The following is a 16,218-nucleotide window of genomic DNA, read 5'->3' as shown; positions in this document are numbered from 1 at the left end:
TTTTATTCTTTTAATGTTTATTTTATTTTTGACAGATAGACCATGAACAAGGAAGGGGCAGAGAGAGAGGAAGAGACAGAATCCCTAGCAGACTCTGCAGTATAGCACAGAGCCCGACGTGGGGCTCGACCTCACAAACTGTGAGACCATGACCTGAGCCAAAATCAAGAGTCAGCTGCTTAACCCACTGAGCTACCCAGGCCCTGCTTTATGTTATATATTTTTAGAGACTACTTGAAATGCTTTTTGAAAAAGACCAGAGTAAAAATATAGGCATGAATACTTACATAGTATACTTATATTTTCTTCTGACCCTTCCCATTCTAATCCCTGGAAGAATATTTTTACCCACTGTGGGAAAACATCTTCCTTAGACTTTTTTTTTTTTTTTAAGGTTAAAGCAGTATCTATCAAACTTAATATAAATATAAAAACTATTTTAGGTGATTCAAATATCACTATCTTTAGCAGCATGTAAAGGGCCTTGTAGCTGATTGGTAAGATAATTAGCATTATGCCCAGCAAAGAACTAAAGCTAACACCTTAAGGATGTTTTTATTTTTTTTAATCATTTTATTTCATTTTATTATATTTCATCATGATAAGTGTACAAGGACATTTGTAAAGTTATACGGGTTCATATTTCTTTTGTACAGTCACAGAATTGTCAATCTCAAACTTTTATGGCTCTAAAAATCACTCAGAGAAGTTGTTTTAGGCCATTTAACAAAATGTACATTTGCTCCTTGAATGGATCTATAAGTGCTATTACTTCTCTCCTGCCTGCTCACCACTCTCTACCAGCAAGTAAGTCTAAATAGCATTTTGAGTGCAGTGATTACAACAGGAATAAAATATTTCAAGCACATTAAGATTTATCCAACTCACTAATGAAATTGTTTCTTAAATACTGACCTCTTTATAATTTTCTTAAAGTATATAAGCTTTGTCATTTCCCAGCAATAAGAAGTCTGTACTTAATACTAAGAGCTTGCTTAACATTTATTTATATGATATTTACTATGTACTATACACTCTTTTAAGCACTTTATATACATTAATCCATTTATTATTTTTAAGTTTATTTATTTTGAGAGAGAGAGAGAAAGTGCAAGTCCGGGAGGTGGGGAGGAGAGAATCCCAAGCAGGCTCCACGCTCAGAGGGGAGCCCAACGTTGAACTCTATCCTACTACAGGCGAGATCATGACCTAAGTACAGTAAGAGTTGGTCACTTAACCGACTGAGCCAGCCAGGAACCCTTACATTATCTAATTCTTTCAACAGTCCCATATGATAGATACACATCTCCCATGATCATATAGCTAGTGCGTAGAAGAATTTGACCCTAAAGTCCACACACTTAATCATTAAACTGTCTTTCATTTGTCTCTGGGGAACATTTATTATTATTAGAAGCATTACTGAATAGGATGCCTCTTTTATGAAGGTAGCTGACCAAAGGTAGGATGAGGGAGAGATGTGCCTTTAGGAGGAAAAATGACCCTTGGTCACCACAAAATCTGTGATACATTGAATTACTTGAAAGGCTTTGTAATTTTTTTAGTGTCTTTATATGTTTCCATGTAAACTTACTTTGAGTAACTAAACTGAGGCTTGGCATGTTATCAATTGCCAATTGTCATAAGAATGCTGCTTAATAAGTTATCCCAAAACTTAGAATCTTAAAATAACAACTATTTAGTGTTTCTCGTAAGTCTGTCAGCTAGGCAGCCCTGGTCTGGGCTAGTCTCACTCAGACCTTTGCAGTCAGCTGTGGGTCAGGCAGGAAGTTCTGCTGATCCAAGCCAGGTGGGTTGATTCAAAATACCTAAGATGACTTGGCTTCTTCTACCTACTGTCTCATCCTCCTTTAGGTTTGGGCTTGCTTTTAGGGTGATGGCGGGGTTGCAAGAGAGTAAGAAGAGACCAAGTGTTCTTACGGCCTAACTTTGGGACTCGCAGCTATCATTTCCACTCATTCCATTGACCAAAGCAACTCACTAAGCCACCCAAGATTTAGGGGAAAGGGACCCTGCTTTGTGATACAAGGAACTGCAAAGTCACATTGCAAGGGATATGGATGTAAAGTAAAGAATTGGGCTTTTTTGTGATCTACCTACTATTTCACATGCCATTTCTATTCTGAAGCATTCTAATATATGGCCAATTCCCAATTACTGTATACTTCTGTATACAGTGTATACAGAACATGCAACAAGATAAACTGTATTCAAAGTGATAAAACAAATCTCATCAAATTTAAAACAAAAGAAATCATAAAAGTACTTTCTCAGATCATAACAGAATAGAAATCATAATCGAAAGATATCTGAAAAAAAATCCCAAATACATGAAAAGTAAACAACACACATCTAAATAACTCATAGGTCAAAGAAAAACGTTGCAATAGAAATTTACAAATTTAAACTAAATGAAACTTAAAATACAATATTTCAAAATTTGTTTAATACAGCTAAAGCAGTGCTTAAGGAAAAATGTATAGCATCAAATGCCTGTATTAAAAAAGAACAAAGATTTAAAATCCATAATTTAAGCTCTACCTTAAGAAACCAGAAAAAAAAAAGGGATGCCTGGCTGGCTTAGTTCATGGAGCATTTGTCTTTTGATCTCAGGGTTGTGAGTTCAAGCCCCACATTGGGTGTAGAGATTACTTAAAAATTAAATAGTTTTATTAAAAAAGAATAAACCAGAAAAAGAACAAATTAAACCTAAAGCAAACAAAAATAATGAAATAATAAACATTGTGGCATAAATCAGTGAACTTAAAAATACAAAAATAATTGAGAAAACTCTATACAATCAAAGGTAGTTCATGCTAAATGAAGTCGAAATGAGACCTTCCTTGAGATATTATAAGGCATTAGTTCTCATACTTTTTAGTCTCAGGATCCCTTTATACTCTTAGAAATTACTGATAACATCCCCCTAAAAAATTAAAACACAAGAATGCAAACCCCCATATTCCATTAGCCATCATAGAGATATTATCATCAAATGTCATGTAGCCTCTGAAAAACTTCACTGTGCACTCACATAAGAATAGAAAAGGCAATGTCCTCAAATTATGAAAAAAAAGAGCTCATGGACACCCAGAAAGGCTCTCAGCCACTCCCGTTGGTCCCCACACAATACTTTTGGGAACTGGGAGAGGAAGATATCCAAGGCTTAGGTAGATTGGAATGCTAGAGCTGACATGGTTGCCATGATGTGTAGAAAAGGCAAAGCAGTAATCAGAATAGTTTGACCTAGATTATCTTTGGCACAGGTAATTGATCATGGCACTATATGTTAACTAACATGGCATCCCTAACACTGAATAAGGGGCAGTCTACTTGCATGTTTTTTTTTAATTTTTATTTTAATTCCAGTTAACATACAGTATTATATTAATTTCAGGTATATAAAGTCTTAACTTGTAGACTAGGTCTGACTTGAATCACCACAATAAAGATTCTGAGTCACCCAACAAAGTCCCTGAAGCCTCTTAACTCATTATGAACAAGTTTACATTAAGTTTTACAAGCCCTCAGTCTCCTTGGTTTTCAACACTGCATAGTACCAGCTTTTCTTTCCTAAATTAATCATAATATTAATCATTAATATTTCAAAACCTATAGTACTAATTTTCTTTCCTAAATTAATCATAATATTAATCATTAATATTTTAAAAGGTTTAACTTAAATCTGACAATGTTACATTGAGATTGGGTTTCATGGGGAATAGGAACTTGCTGCTATGAGAATTTGCATTATGCTAAAGTGAACAGGCTTTCTTGACCCTTCGAGAGCCAATTGCCTTGATGTTTGGTGCAATTTACAATGCCTAAGTGAATTTAATCTTAGGTTAAGTGACTTTATCTTTTTTAGCTTAGAAAGAATTGTCAAAGCAGTGCATACATTGTGTCCAGCATTTTACCACACACAAAAAAAGAGAATTAAACTTCTTCTCTCTAGGGACATGGGAATTTCTCAATTTCTCCCTAAGAATACTTACATGTTATAGTTCTATCACTTAAGGGTTTTTTTTCAAGTTTTTGTTTATTTATTTGTGAGAGAGAGATAGAGTGTGAGTCGGGGAGGGGCAGAGAGGGAGAGAGAATCCCAAGCAGGCTCTGTACTGTCAGCGCAGAGCCCCACACAAGGCTCCAACTCAAGAATCGTGAGGCCACGACCTGGGCCGAAAACCAAGAGTCGGACGCTTAACCAACTGAGCCACCTAGGCACCCCTCACTTAAGTTATTTTTTAAAGCTAGTGGCCTTCTTGTGCACAGAGTTGGTCAATTTATTTTGAAACACAAAAGCACAACAGAGGATTAGCTTCCATCAATGTATATACTAGATACTGAATACAGATAATTTTGAGGAAACCTCTTTTTAGGAACATTCTATTAGTAACTGCTAAGTCCCATTTTTGGCCTTTCTGCAGGTTGGCCCAGAGGTTTTCTTTTGTCATATTTTCCTACAGCTACAACTTCCTATCTCTAGCTGATTGGAAAAGCTCTGTGGTCCCAAGCTGAAATGTGTTACCTTGAATGGAGCTAGGTTTTACTGAGCTACTATTCTATGCAAATTTAGAAGACAAATAGTTATTTACTGAGGATTCATTCACTAAACTTCTGTGCTGCTTCTGCTTGAGATAGCCAAAATGGAATGCTGTGGAAAATATACCCAAATGTTAAGAAACATTGAAACAGGAGCTTAAAGACAATCTTAGTATCTTTTTATTCTTCACTTAATCCTTGGCACTTTGGTTTTAACAAAGATTTAGTTTGTGAGAAGAAAATGAAAAAAAAAACAGGAGAAGAGAAAATAGAGGATTAAAATTAACTTCACAGATAATTCAGGTTGGCTTTGCTACAGATGATAGGTATCATTTTTCCCTAAATGAGTAAAATAGCTTTAAATTCACTTAAATGTTCCAGATCATATTAATCTGGATTTCTTGAAAAAGAAACATATATTAACACTGAAATTCAGAAAGTGTAAAAGCCTTTTCAAATTATCAAAATAGTGTCATCAAGAATATAAATTACTTGGCTTTCAAGTACCAAAGGTGAAAGGTGATTACCCTTCCTGAGAGATTGTGAAAAACCACCTGTGTCATCAAGAGATCACAGAAATTAATATAAATAAAAAGGAAACAAGTTATATCATGATACTCCTCTACTAAAAAGTATCCAATCGCTTCCTGTTTCACTCCGGGTATTTAGTTTTCTATTACTGTTAAATTATCACAAATTTGGTGGCTTAAAACAGGGCAAAATGTATTATTCTTACAGTTCCCACAGGTCTGAAGTCCGGTGAGCTAGGATGAGTCATTCTCTGCTTAGGTCTCACGAGGCCAAAGTCAAGAAGTCAGCAAGGATGTGCCTCTTTTTGGAGGCTCTAAGGAGAAAATCTGTTTCCTTGTTCACTGAGGTTGTTGCCAGAATTCAGTTTCTCAGTTTCTCCGCACTGTAGGACTATGTCTCCATTTCCCTACTGGCTGTCAGCTGAGGGCTCTTCTCAGATTCTGGAGACTCTCTGATTTCCAGGGAGGAGGGCCTCCTCCAAGTTTAAGAGCTAATATGATTAAAATGGGCCCACCTGAATTATCAGACACAGTCTTCCCACCTGGAGTTCCATACCCTTTTGTTTGTTTTTTTGGCTTTTTAAAGGTACAATTAACATATAAGTTTCAGGTGTACAATATGATTCATTATTTGCATTATGAAATCGTCACCACAGTAAGTTAACATTTATCATCATACATGGTTACAAAATATTTTTTTCTTCTGATGAGGACTTTTAAGATTTACTCTCAGTAACTTCCAAATACATATTATAGCGTTATTAACTATAAGGACAATATCGTACATTACATGCCATGACTTACTTATTTTATAACTGGAAGTTTGTACCTTTTTACTCCCTCGGCTCATTTTGCCCTCCCCACCCACACATCTCCCCTCTGGCAACCATCAACCTCTTCTCTGTTATCTATGAGAGCTTTTTTTGTTCTTCTGTTGGTCCTTGTTTGCTTAGAATCCAAATATAAATGAGATCAGATGGTATTTATCTTTCTCTGACTTATTTCACTGAGCATGCCTTCAAGGTACATCCATGTTGTTGCAAATGAGAATATTTCATTCTTTAACAGCTGAGTGATATTCTGTTGTGTATGTATACTACATTTTCTCGATCCATTCATCCATCGGTGGACACTCAGGTTGTTTCCCTATTTTGGCTATTGTAAATTATGCTGCAATTAACATGGGAGTGCATACATCTTTTTGAATTAGTATTTTTTTCTTCTTTGGACAAATACCCAAAAGTGGAATTAGTGGATCATGTAGTAGTTCTATTTTTAGTTTTTTGAGGCACTTCCATACTGTTTTCCATAGTGGCTGTGCTTATTTATATTTCCACCAACAGTGCACAAAGATTCCCTTTACTCCACATCCTCACCAACATTTATTATCTCGTGTGTGTGTGTGTGTGTGTGTGTGTGTGTGTGTGAGTGCGCGCGCACGCGTGCCTTAATGTTTATTTTGAGAGACAACACACACATGCATGAGCAGGGGAAGGGCAGAGAGAGAGGGAGAATCCCAATCAGGCCCCAACCTGTCAGCAAAGAGCCCCATGAGAGGCTTGATCCCATGAACCGTGAGATCATAACCTGAGCCAAAACCAAGAGTCGGACACATAACTAAGCCACCCAGGTGCCCCTTATTTCTTGTTTTTATAATAGTTACTCTAACAGGTGTGAGGTGTTATCTCACTGTGGTTTTGATTTGCATCTCTCATGATTAGTGATGGTGAGCATCTTTACACGTACCTGTCATCAAGGGCCACACCCTTAATCCTATCTGCATAGTTCCCCTTGCCATGTAATGTAACATATTCACATGTTCTGGGGATAGGGACACTGACATCTTTCGGGGCCATTATTCTGCCTACCACAAAGAATAGAAGTCACAATCTTTACTAAGGTCTAGAAGATCCTATGTGATCTGAGCCCTCATTACCTCTGATCTATTTTCCTACTATTCCTCCCCTTGCTCACTCAACTCAACCTTCCCCTCTGCTGTTCCTTGAACACACCAGGCAAACTCCTGTCTTAATTCTTGCTGTTCCCTCTGCCTGGAATGTTCTTCCCCAAATTCCACCCTAACAACCTCATCCCCTTCAAGTCGGCTCAAATCTCACCTTATGAATGAGGCCTACCATGAGTGCTGCTTAACACTCCAGCATTTCTGATCATTTTCTCCCACAGCACCTATTACCTTTTAACTTACTCTATGACTTATTTACTAGGATTATTTCCTGTTACCTCTTTCTGCTGGTATGTTTGTTCCACAAAAGTGGGTGCCTGTCTTTATTCATCCCATATATCCCAAGGCTCTAGCACATATTAAGAGCTCAATTATTACTTGAATTGGTTGTTGAAAAAATTTCCAAACACTGACGGGTGGGATTACAGGTATATGTTCTACGTACTTTTTGTAGATCATATAAACTATAGTACAGCTGCTTGAAATACCAGATTACATCTCCTTGATACTAATTTCTCCTTTTTAAATCAATGACATAACTCAAGGTTTCCATGTTTCAACTTATCAATATTCCTTTTATTCTGGCTCAAAAGAAAACTTTGAAAAAGAAAAATGGCCTGTTCATTCATTCCCTCCAAAAAATATTTTTTATCTTTTATTATTAAAGTAAATATATGCAGTAAGACTAACACCAGGGCTCAAAAAAAAAAAAAAAAAAAAAAAGGCAGAAAGTAACAAAAATGTAAAAAAAGAAGTGGTCAGTATTTCCAAAAACGTAAATAGCTAATGCTTTTAATCTCAGATATTCCAGCTTGTTTTTACTCTAAAACCTTTTCATTTTGGACACTTCTGATGGTCACCACAAGATGGGTACATCTATAGTTGTTTCTGAAGTTTATTAAACAATAGAAAACCTATTTTTTTTAACGTTTATTTATTTTTGAGACAGAGAGAGAGAGAGAGAGAGAGAGAGAGAGCATGAACAGGGGAGGGTCAGAGAAAGAGGGAGACACAGAATCTGAAACAGGCTCCAGCCTCTGAGCTGTCAGCACAGAGCCTGACACGGGGCTCGAACCCACAGGCCGCGAGATCATGACCTGAGCCGAAGTCGGACGCTTAACCGACTGAGCCACCCAGGCGCCCCTTATTCAACAATAGAAAACCTATTTAAATTCCACTTCAAAAACTGTTTCTGCAAGAATTAGCAGCTACTTATAAGAAACAACCAGGAGTGACAGACTAATTAAATTTATAAAATATCTTCCACTAATTAACCAAGAAATAACCTGGTAATATGACCCAAAGTCTCCAAAAACCCCATTTGCTGACCCACCTCTTAAAAAAAAAAAAAAAAAAACAATCGTGAGCCCCTTTCCAGAGTCCATCTCCCTATTCCAGAACAAGTTGCCCTGAGGTTTCTCCCCGTTAGCAGAACCTGGAACCTTTTTGTCCCAAGACTTTCCCTATGCTAATGCCTAAATGCTAGCACAAACAAAATATATGAAGAATTCAGCAACCGTTAATGTTTAAACATTCAATTAACAAGTGTGTGCAGTCATTTGTTAATACTTTGCATATTATAAAGATTTTAACTTTATAGGTCCAAAAATAATTTCTATGCCAAAAATAATTTGGTTTTATATTGTTTTTAATACTTTCTTTTCAAATATTCTTTTACACAGTAGTTGATTCTAGAGCTACAACTGGAATGTGGGAAATTCATTTAAAACACTTCTCCAGTACATCTTAAATTTAAGTGATTTAAAAATCAACCTAAATATTAAAGAAAATACACTATAATTCCACAACACTGCACTCTGGAGTAAAGAATCTGGATTTCTGCCCTATTTCTATCAGTATATATCTATGTGATCTTAGGGGAGACATTATGTGTTCTCACCTTCTGTTCCAGTTGCTGTGTATATAAATGGACTCTCAGTGATAGCGACCTGGCAGCTGGACTGTGGTGAAGGGTCCGTGACAGCCTCACTCACATACTTGGTGCCTTGGGCAACTGGAAGGCTGGGCTTAGCTGAGTTTCTCTCCACTCCATGTGGTCTCAGGCCCTTCCCAGCTCTGCCCCGCAGGAGTCTTCTTGCGTGGCAGATCAGGACTTCAAGAGACCAAGGTAGAAGCTGCTGGTCCTCTTATACATGTTTTGAAACTGGCATAACACCATTTTCCCTGTACTACATTGGTTTCATAAAAAGTAAAATGCAAATAAAAACACCTACACGGGAGAAATAGATCCTGCCTCTCAGCGGGGAGGAAAGTCAAAAATTTGAAGTCATCTTTAATCTACCACATATTCATTTTTTTTTTAATGAGGCTAATAAGCTAGCACGTGAACTAATCTTGCTAACTACTTAATGATGGTTAATGTTTAATGGGTGCTTAGTACAGCCAGGCACTGTTCTAAATGATTTACTGTATTCATTCATTTAATCCTAACAACTCTATGAAGAAGACACTATCATTATTACCATTTTATTGATGATGAAGCTGAGGCACAAAAAGGTTCAGTAACTTGTCCAAGGTTAAATAGCTAAGCTGGTAAACAGAGAGAGGATTTTAAGTCTCACTCCAAAATCCATGCTCTTAATCACTGTATAAAACAAATTCTAAAATTCCAGTAACTTTGGGGCACCTGGGTGGCTCAGTTAGCTTCTGACTTCAGCTCAGGTCATGATCTCATGGTTTGTGGATTTGAGCCCATCAGGCTTTGCACTGACAGCCCCTCTCTACTTGTACTCTCTCTCTCTCAAAAATAAATAAAGAATAAACAATAAAAAAATAAAATTCCAGTAACTTTAACCACTACTTTTTAATTTACCAGCAAATACTACAATTTCTCTGAACTGCATTAATTTTTAGTTAACGTTCTGATAACTATGTAAGGACACTGAGTCAAAAAGTTAAGTTTTAGAGTTAGTCAGATAATCATTTTAGAAAGCTATTTAAAATTATGTCAGATAGATTACTTTCCCTTTAAATCATAACCTAATTTAAAAAAATTGTAGGAGAGGAGCCAAGATGATGGAACAGCATGGAAGTTTTCTGCGTGTCTCGCATCCATGAAATACAGCCAGACCAACACCATACCATCCTGCACATCTAGAAAACTGATTGGAGGATTAACACAACAATCTGCACAACCTGAACCACAGAATTCAGCAGGCACGTGGCATGGAGAGGTGAACTTGGGAAGCGAGACGGAGCAGAAAGGGAGGTGCTTTTGCGAGCTGAGAGAGGGCGGAGACTGGTGGGGGGGTGCGGGGGGAGAATACGGGAAAAGCACCCCTCCCCAAAAGCAGCTGGAGAGAAAGTGGAAAATTGGAAATCGCCGCAGGGGCTAAACTAAAAAGGGAGAAAGGAGAAAGGAGAGGGTTTAAATTCCATTAAGACTGTAAACAAGGGAAGCGCAAAGGCTGCAACTCTGGAGCTCGATACCTGGTGGTGCTCTGGTGGGAAGGGCCAATCCCCAGGAACAGAGTGGGGTCTGGGAGGTTCTTGGGCCACACGGGGAAAAGCGGTTCCACTGCTGGAAGGACTTTTGGTAGAGACTGTTGAAGCCACCTGGTCCCAGCAGACCCCAGAAAACGGCCGCATTCGCTGGTGCTGGAACAAGGTGGTTAAGGGTGAAGCCTGGTGCCAGATGTGGGTTGTGATTTTCCATAATCCCTGAAACGCTGCTGCTACACTGTCTTGCGAACTTTTTCTGGTGCGGCCTGGCACCTGGTTGCAGTCTCTGGGCATTGGCAGCAGCAGGGTCCAGCAAGCATTCCTGGGTGCAGCCGACATTTGGCCATTGCTCATTCAGCCATTGCTCGGTGAGACCCTCCCGCAGAGGGGCGGAGCGGGTCAAAGCCGCAGTCCTTCATAAGTAAGGGGCCGGGGAAAACAGCCACATCTGAGACAAAACTCGGGAGAGAGGTACTGCCTGGGGGCTGGTCACGGAGAGTGAAAAAGCAGGGAGTGGAGGAAAGCTGAAGACAGAGGACGGGTGAGTGATTGCTGATCCGGGAGAACAGACTGGGTAGCTAGGTGGCGCCATTTTCACCGCTCCTGTGCATGCGCGCAGGCCCTATGAGCACCACAAAAATCCACCCCAGTAGGCTGTCAGCGCCATCTAGTGAAGAGTGGAGCTGTTACACTGAGTCCTGCCCAAGTGGGCCAACATCGCTCTTCAAGAACACGAGTCTCACCACCTGCTTAGTTTATGGACTATTAAGCACTACATAGACTGACTTCTAAGGGAAAACAAACTAATTTCAGTCCTACTTCAATCTGTTAGTAGGTTTATCTATTCAGTTTCCTTTTTTCTCTCTTTTAAACTTTTCTTTTTCTTGAATAAAGACAAAAAATTCATTTTTATGTTCAATTTTTATTAAATATATTTTTCTTTTTTACTATATTTTTGACTTTTGTGTAATTTTTTTCAAATTCTATTTTACTTTCATCATGTTATTTTAGTGTACTTCAGTGTATTCACCTTTACAAATTTTCAAACGATTTTTTTTTTCATTTCTTTTCTTCTTGAATGCAGAAAGAGAAAAACTCCATTTTTACTTTGTTTCTATTAAAATATTTCTTTAATTTTTTTACTATATTTTTTGCTTTTATGTAAATTTTTTCAAATTCTATTTTACTTCCATCATTTTATTTTAATCTACTACAGTGTATTCACTTTCAAATTTTCAAATGATTTCCTTTTTTTTTCTTTTTTTCTTTTTCTTGAATACAGAAAGAGAAAAAAATTAATTTTTATTTTAGTTTTTATTAAAAATATTTTCTTTAATTTTTTCCACTATATTCTTTACTTTTGTGTAAATTTTTTTAAATTCTATTTTACTCCCATCATCTCATTTTAGTCGACTTCAGCATATTCATTTTTTCAAATTCTCAAACGATTTCCTTCCCCCCCTTTCTTTTCTCTAATCTGTCAAAGCACTATCAACACTCAGACCAAAACACACTTAGGATCTACCAATCATTTATTCAATTTGTGTGTGTGTGTGTTTTAATTTTAATATTTTTTAAATTTTAATTCCTTTTAATTTCAATTTTTCTACATCATTAATTCCTTTTCTCCCTTCAAAATGACAAAATGAAGGAATTCACCCCAAAAGAAAGAGCAAGAAGAAACAACAGCCAGGGATTTAACCAACACAGATACAAGCAAGATGTCTGAACCAGAATTTAGAATCACAATAATAAGAATACTAGCTGGAATCGAAAATAGATTAGAGTCCCTTTCTGTAGAGATAAAAGAAGTAAAAAATGGAATGAAATTAAAAATGCTATAACTGAGCTGCAATCACAGATGGATGCAGTGGTGGCAAGGATGGATGAGGCAGAACAATCAGCGATATAGAGGACAAACTTATAGAGAATAATGAAGAAGGAAAAAAGAGGGAGATTAAGGCAAGAGAGCACGATTTAAGAATTAGAGAAATCAGTGACTCATTAAAAAAGAACAATATCAGAATAACAGGGGTCCCAGAAGATGAAGAGAGAGAAATAGGGGTAGACGGGTTATGTGAGTAAATCATAGCAGAAAACTTTCCTAACCTGAGGAAAGACACAGGCATCAAAATCCAGGAAGCACGGAGGACTCCCATGAGATTAAAAAAAAAACGACCATAAACAAGGCATATCATAGCCAAATTCACAAAATACTTAGGCAAGGAGAGAATCATGAAAGCAGCAAGGGAAAAAAAAAGTCCCTAACCTACAGGGGAAGACAGATCAGGTTTGCAGCAGACCTATCCACAGAAACTTGGCAGGCCAGAAAGGAGTAGCAGGATATATTCAGTGTGCTGAATCAGATAAATACGCAGCCAAGAATTCTTTATCCAGCAAGGCTATCGTTCAAAACAGAAGGAGAGATAAAAAGTTTCCCAAACAAAAATTAAGGGAGTTTGTGACCACTAAACCAGCCCTGCAAGAAATTTTAAGGGGGACTCTGTGAGGGGAGAAAAGATGAAAATATAAATAAGTAAATAAGTAAGTAAGTAAATACCAACAGCAACAAAGATTAGAAAGGACCAGAGAACACCACCAGAAACTCCAACTCTACAAGCATCATAATGGCAATAAATTCACATCTTTCAGTACTCACTGTAAACGTCAATGGACTCAATGCTCCAATCAAAAGACACAGGGTAACAGAATGGAAAAGAAAACAAGATCCATCTATATGCTGTTTACAAGAGACCCACTTTAGACCTAAAGACACCTTCAGATTGAAAATAAGGGGGTGGAGAACCATCTATTATGTTAGTGGCCAACAAAAGAAAGCTGGAGTAGCCATACTTATATCAGACAATCTAGACTTTAAAATAAAGACTGTATCAAGAGATGCAGAAGGGCATTATATCATAATCAAGGGGTCTATCCACCAAGGAGACCTAACAATTGTAACATTTATGCGCCAAATGTGAAGGCACCCAAATATATAAATCAATTAATCACAAACATAAAGAAACTCATCGATAGTAATACCATAATAGTACAAGACTTCAACACCCCACTCACAGCAACGGACAGATCATCTAATCAAAAACTCAACAAGGAAACAATGGCTTTGAATGACACACTGGAACAGATGGACTTAACAGATATATTCAGAACATTTCATCCTAAAGCAGCAGAATATACATTATTCTCCAGTTCACATGGAACGTTCTCCAGAATAGACCACATACTGGGACACAAATCAGCCCTCAGCAAGTACAAAAAGATTGAGATCATACCGTGCATATATTCAGACCACAATGCTATGAAACTCGAAATCAACCACAAGAAAATATTTGGAAAGGTAACAAATACTTGGAGACTGAAGAACATCCTACTAAAGAATGAATGTGCTAACCAAGAAGTTAAAGAGGAGATTGAAAAGTATATGGAAGCCAATGAAAATGATAACACCACAACCAAACCTCTCGGATGCAGCAAAGGTGCTCATAAGAGGAAAGTATATAGCAATCCAGGCCTTCCTAAAGAAGGAAGAAAGATTTCAGATATATAACCTAACCTTACACCTTAAAGAGCTGGAAAAAGAACAGCAAATAAAACCCAAAACCAGCAGAATACAGGAAATAATAAAGATCAGAGCAGAAATTAATACTATCGAAACCAAAAAAAAAAAAAAGGGGCGCCTGGGTGGCTTGGTCGGTTAAGCGTCCGACTTCGGCTCAGGTCATGATCTCACGGTCCGTGAGTTCGAGCCCCGCATCAGGCTCTGTGCTGACAGCTCAGAGCCTGGAGCCTGTTTCAGATTCTGTGTCTCCCTCTCTCTCTGCTCCTCCCCTGTTCATGCTCTGTCTCTCTCTGTCTCAAAATAAATAAACGTTAAAAAAAAAAAAAAATTAAAAAGAAACAAAAAAAAAACCAACAACAGTAGAACAGATCAATGAAACCAGAAGCTGATTCTTTGCAAGAACTAACAAAATTGATAAACCACTAGCCAGTTTGATCAAAAAGAAAAAGGACCCAAGTAAATAAAATCAAGAATGAAAGGGTAGAGATCACACCATCACAGCAGATATAAAAACAATAATAAGAGATTATAAGTAATTACATGCCAATAAAATGGGCAATCTGGAAGAAATGGACAAATTCCTAGAAACATATACACTACCCAAACTGAAACAGGAAGAAATAGAAAATTTGAACAGACCCATAACCAGTAAGGAAATCGAATTAGTAATCAAAAATCTGCCAAAAACAAGAGTCCAGGACCAGATGGCTTTCCAGCGGAATTCTACCAAACATTTAAGGAAGAGTTAACACCTACTCTCTTGAAGGTGTTCCAAAAAATAGAAATGGAAGGAAAACTTCCAAACTCTTTCTATGAAGCCAGCATTACCTTGATTCCAAAACCAGACAGAGACCCCACTAAAAAGGAGAACTATAGACCAATTTCCCTGATGAACATGGATGCAAAAATACTCAACAAGATATTAGCCAACCAGCTCCAAGAATACATTAAAAAAATCATTCACCACAACCAAGTGGGATTTATATCTGGGATGCAAGGCTGGTTCAATATCCGCAAAACAATTAACGTGATTCATCACATCAATAAAAGAAAGGACAAGAACCATATGATCCTCTCAATAGGTGCCGAGAAAGCATTTGACAAAATACAGCATCTTTTCTTGATAAAAATCCTTAAGAAAGTAGGGATAGAAGGAGCATACCTCAAGAACATAAAAGCCATATATGAACAACACAACGCTGATATCATCCTCAATGGGGAAAAACTGAGAGGTTTCCCCCTAAGGTCAGGAACAAGACAGGGATGTCCACTCTTGCCAGTGTTATTCAACAAAGTATTGGAAGTCTTAGCCTCTGCAATCAGACAATACAAAGAAATAAAAGGCATCCAAATCGGCCAGGAGGAGGTCAAACTTTCACTCTTCGCAGATGACATGATACTGTATATGGAAAACCCAAAAGATTACACCAAAAAACTGTTAGAATTGATTCATGAATCCAGGAAAGTTGCAGGACATAAAATCAACGCACAGAAATCAGTTGCATTCCTATACACCAACAATGAAGCAGCAGAAAGAGAAATCAAGAAATCAATCCCATTTACAGTTGTACAAAAAACCATAAAATACCTAGGAATAAATCTAACCAAAGAGGTGAAAAATCTGTACACTGAAAAATATAGAAAGCTTATGAAAGAAATTGAAGAAGACACAAAAAAATGGAAAAAGATTCCATGCTCCTGGATAGGAAGAACAAATATTGTTAAAATGTCAGTACTACCCAAAGCAATCTACATATTCAATGCAATCCCTATAAAAATAACACCAGTATTCTTCACAGAGCTAGAACAAACAATCCTAAAATTTGTATGGAACCAGAAAAGACCCTGGATAGCCAAAGCAATCTTGAAAAAGAAAACCAAAGCAGGAGGCATCACAATCCCAGACTTCAAGCTGTATTACAAAGCTGTATCATCAAGACAGTATCAACAGACACTCAGATCAATGGAACAGAATAGAGAACCCAGAAATGGACCCACAGACGTATGGCCAACTAATCTTTAACAAGGCAAGAAAGAATATCCAATGGAATAAAGACAGTCTCTTCAGCAAGTGGTGCTGGGAAAACTGGACAGCGACATGCAGAAGAATGAACCTGGAC

This window comes from Panthera leo, chromosome C1, assembly GCF_018350215.1.
Source record: "Panthera leo isolate Ple1 chromosome C1, P.leo_Ple1_pat1.1, whole genome shotgun sequence".
NCBI classification, from domain to species: domain Eukaryota; kingdom Metazoa; phylum Chordata; class Mammalia; order Carnivora; family Felidae; genus Panthera; species Panthera leo.
Note: the sequence above shows the minus strand (reverse complement) of the source record.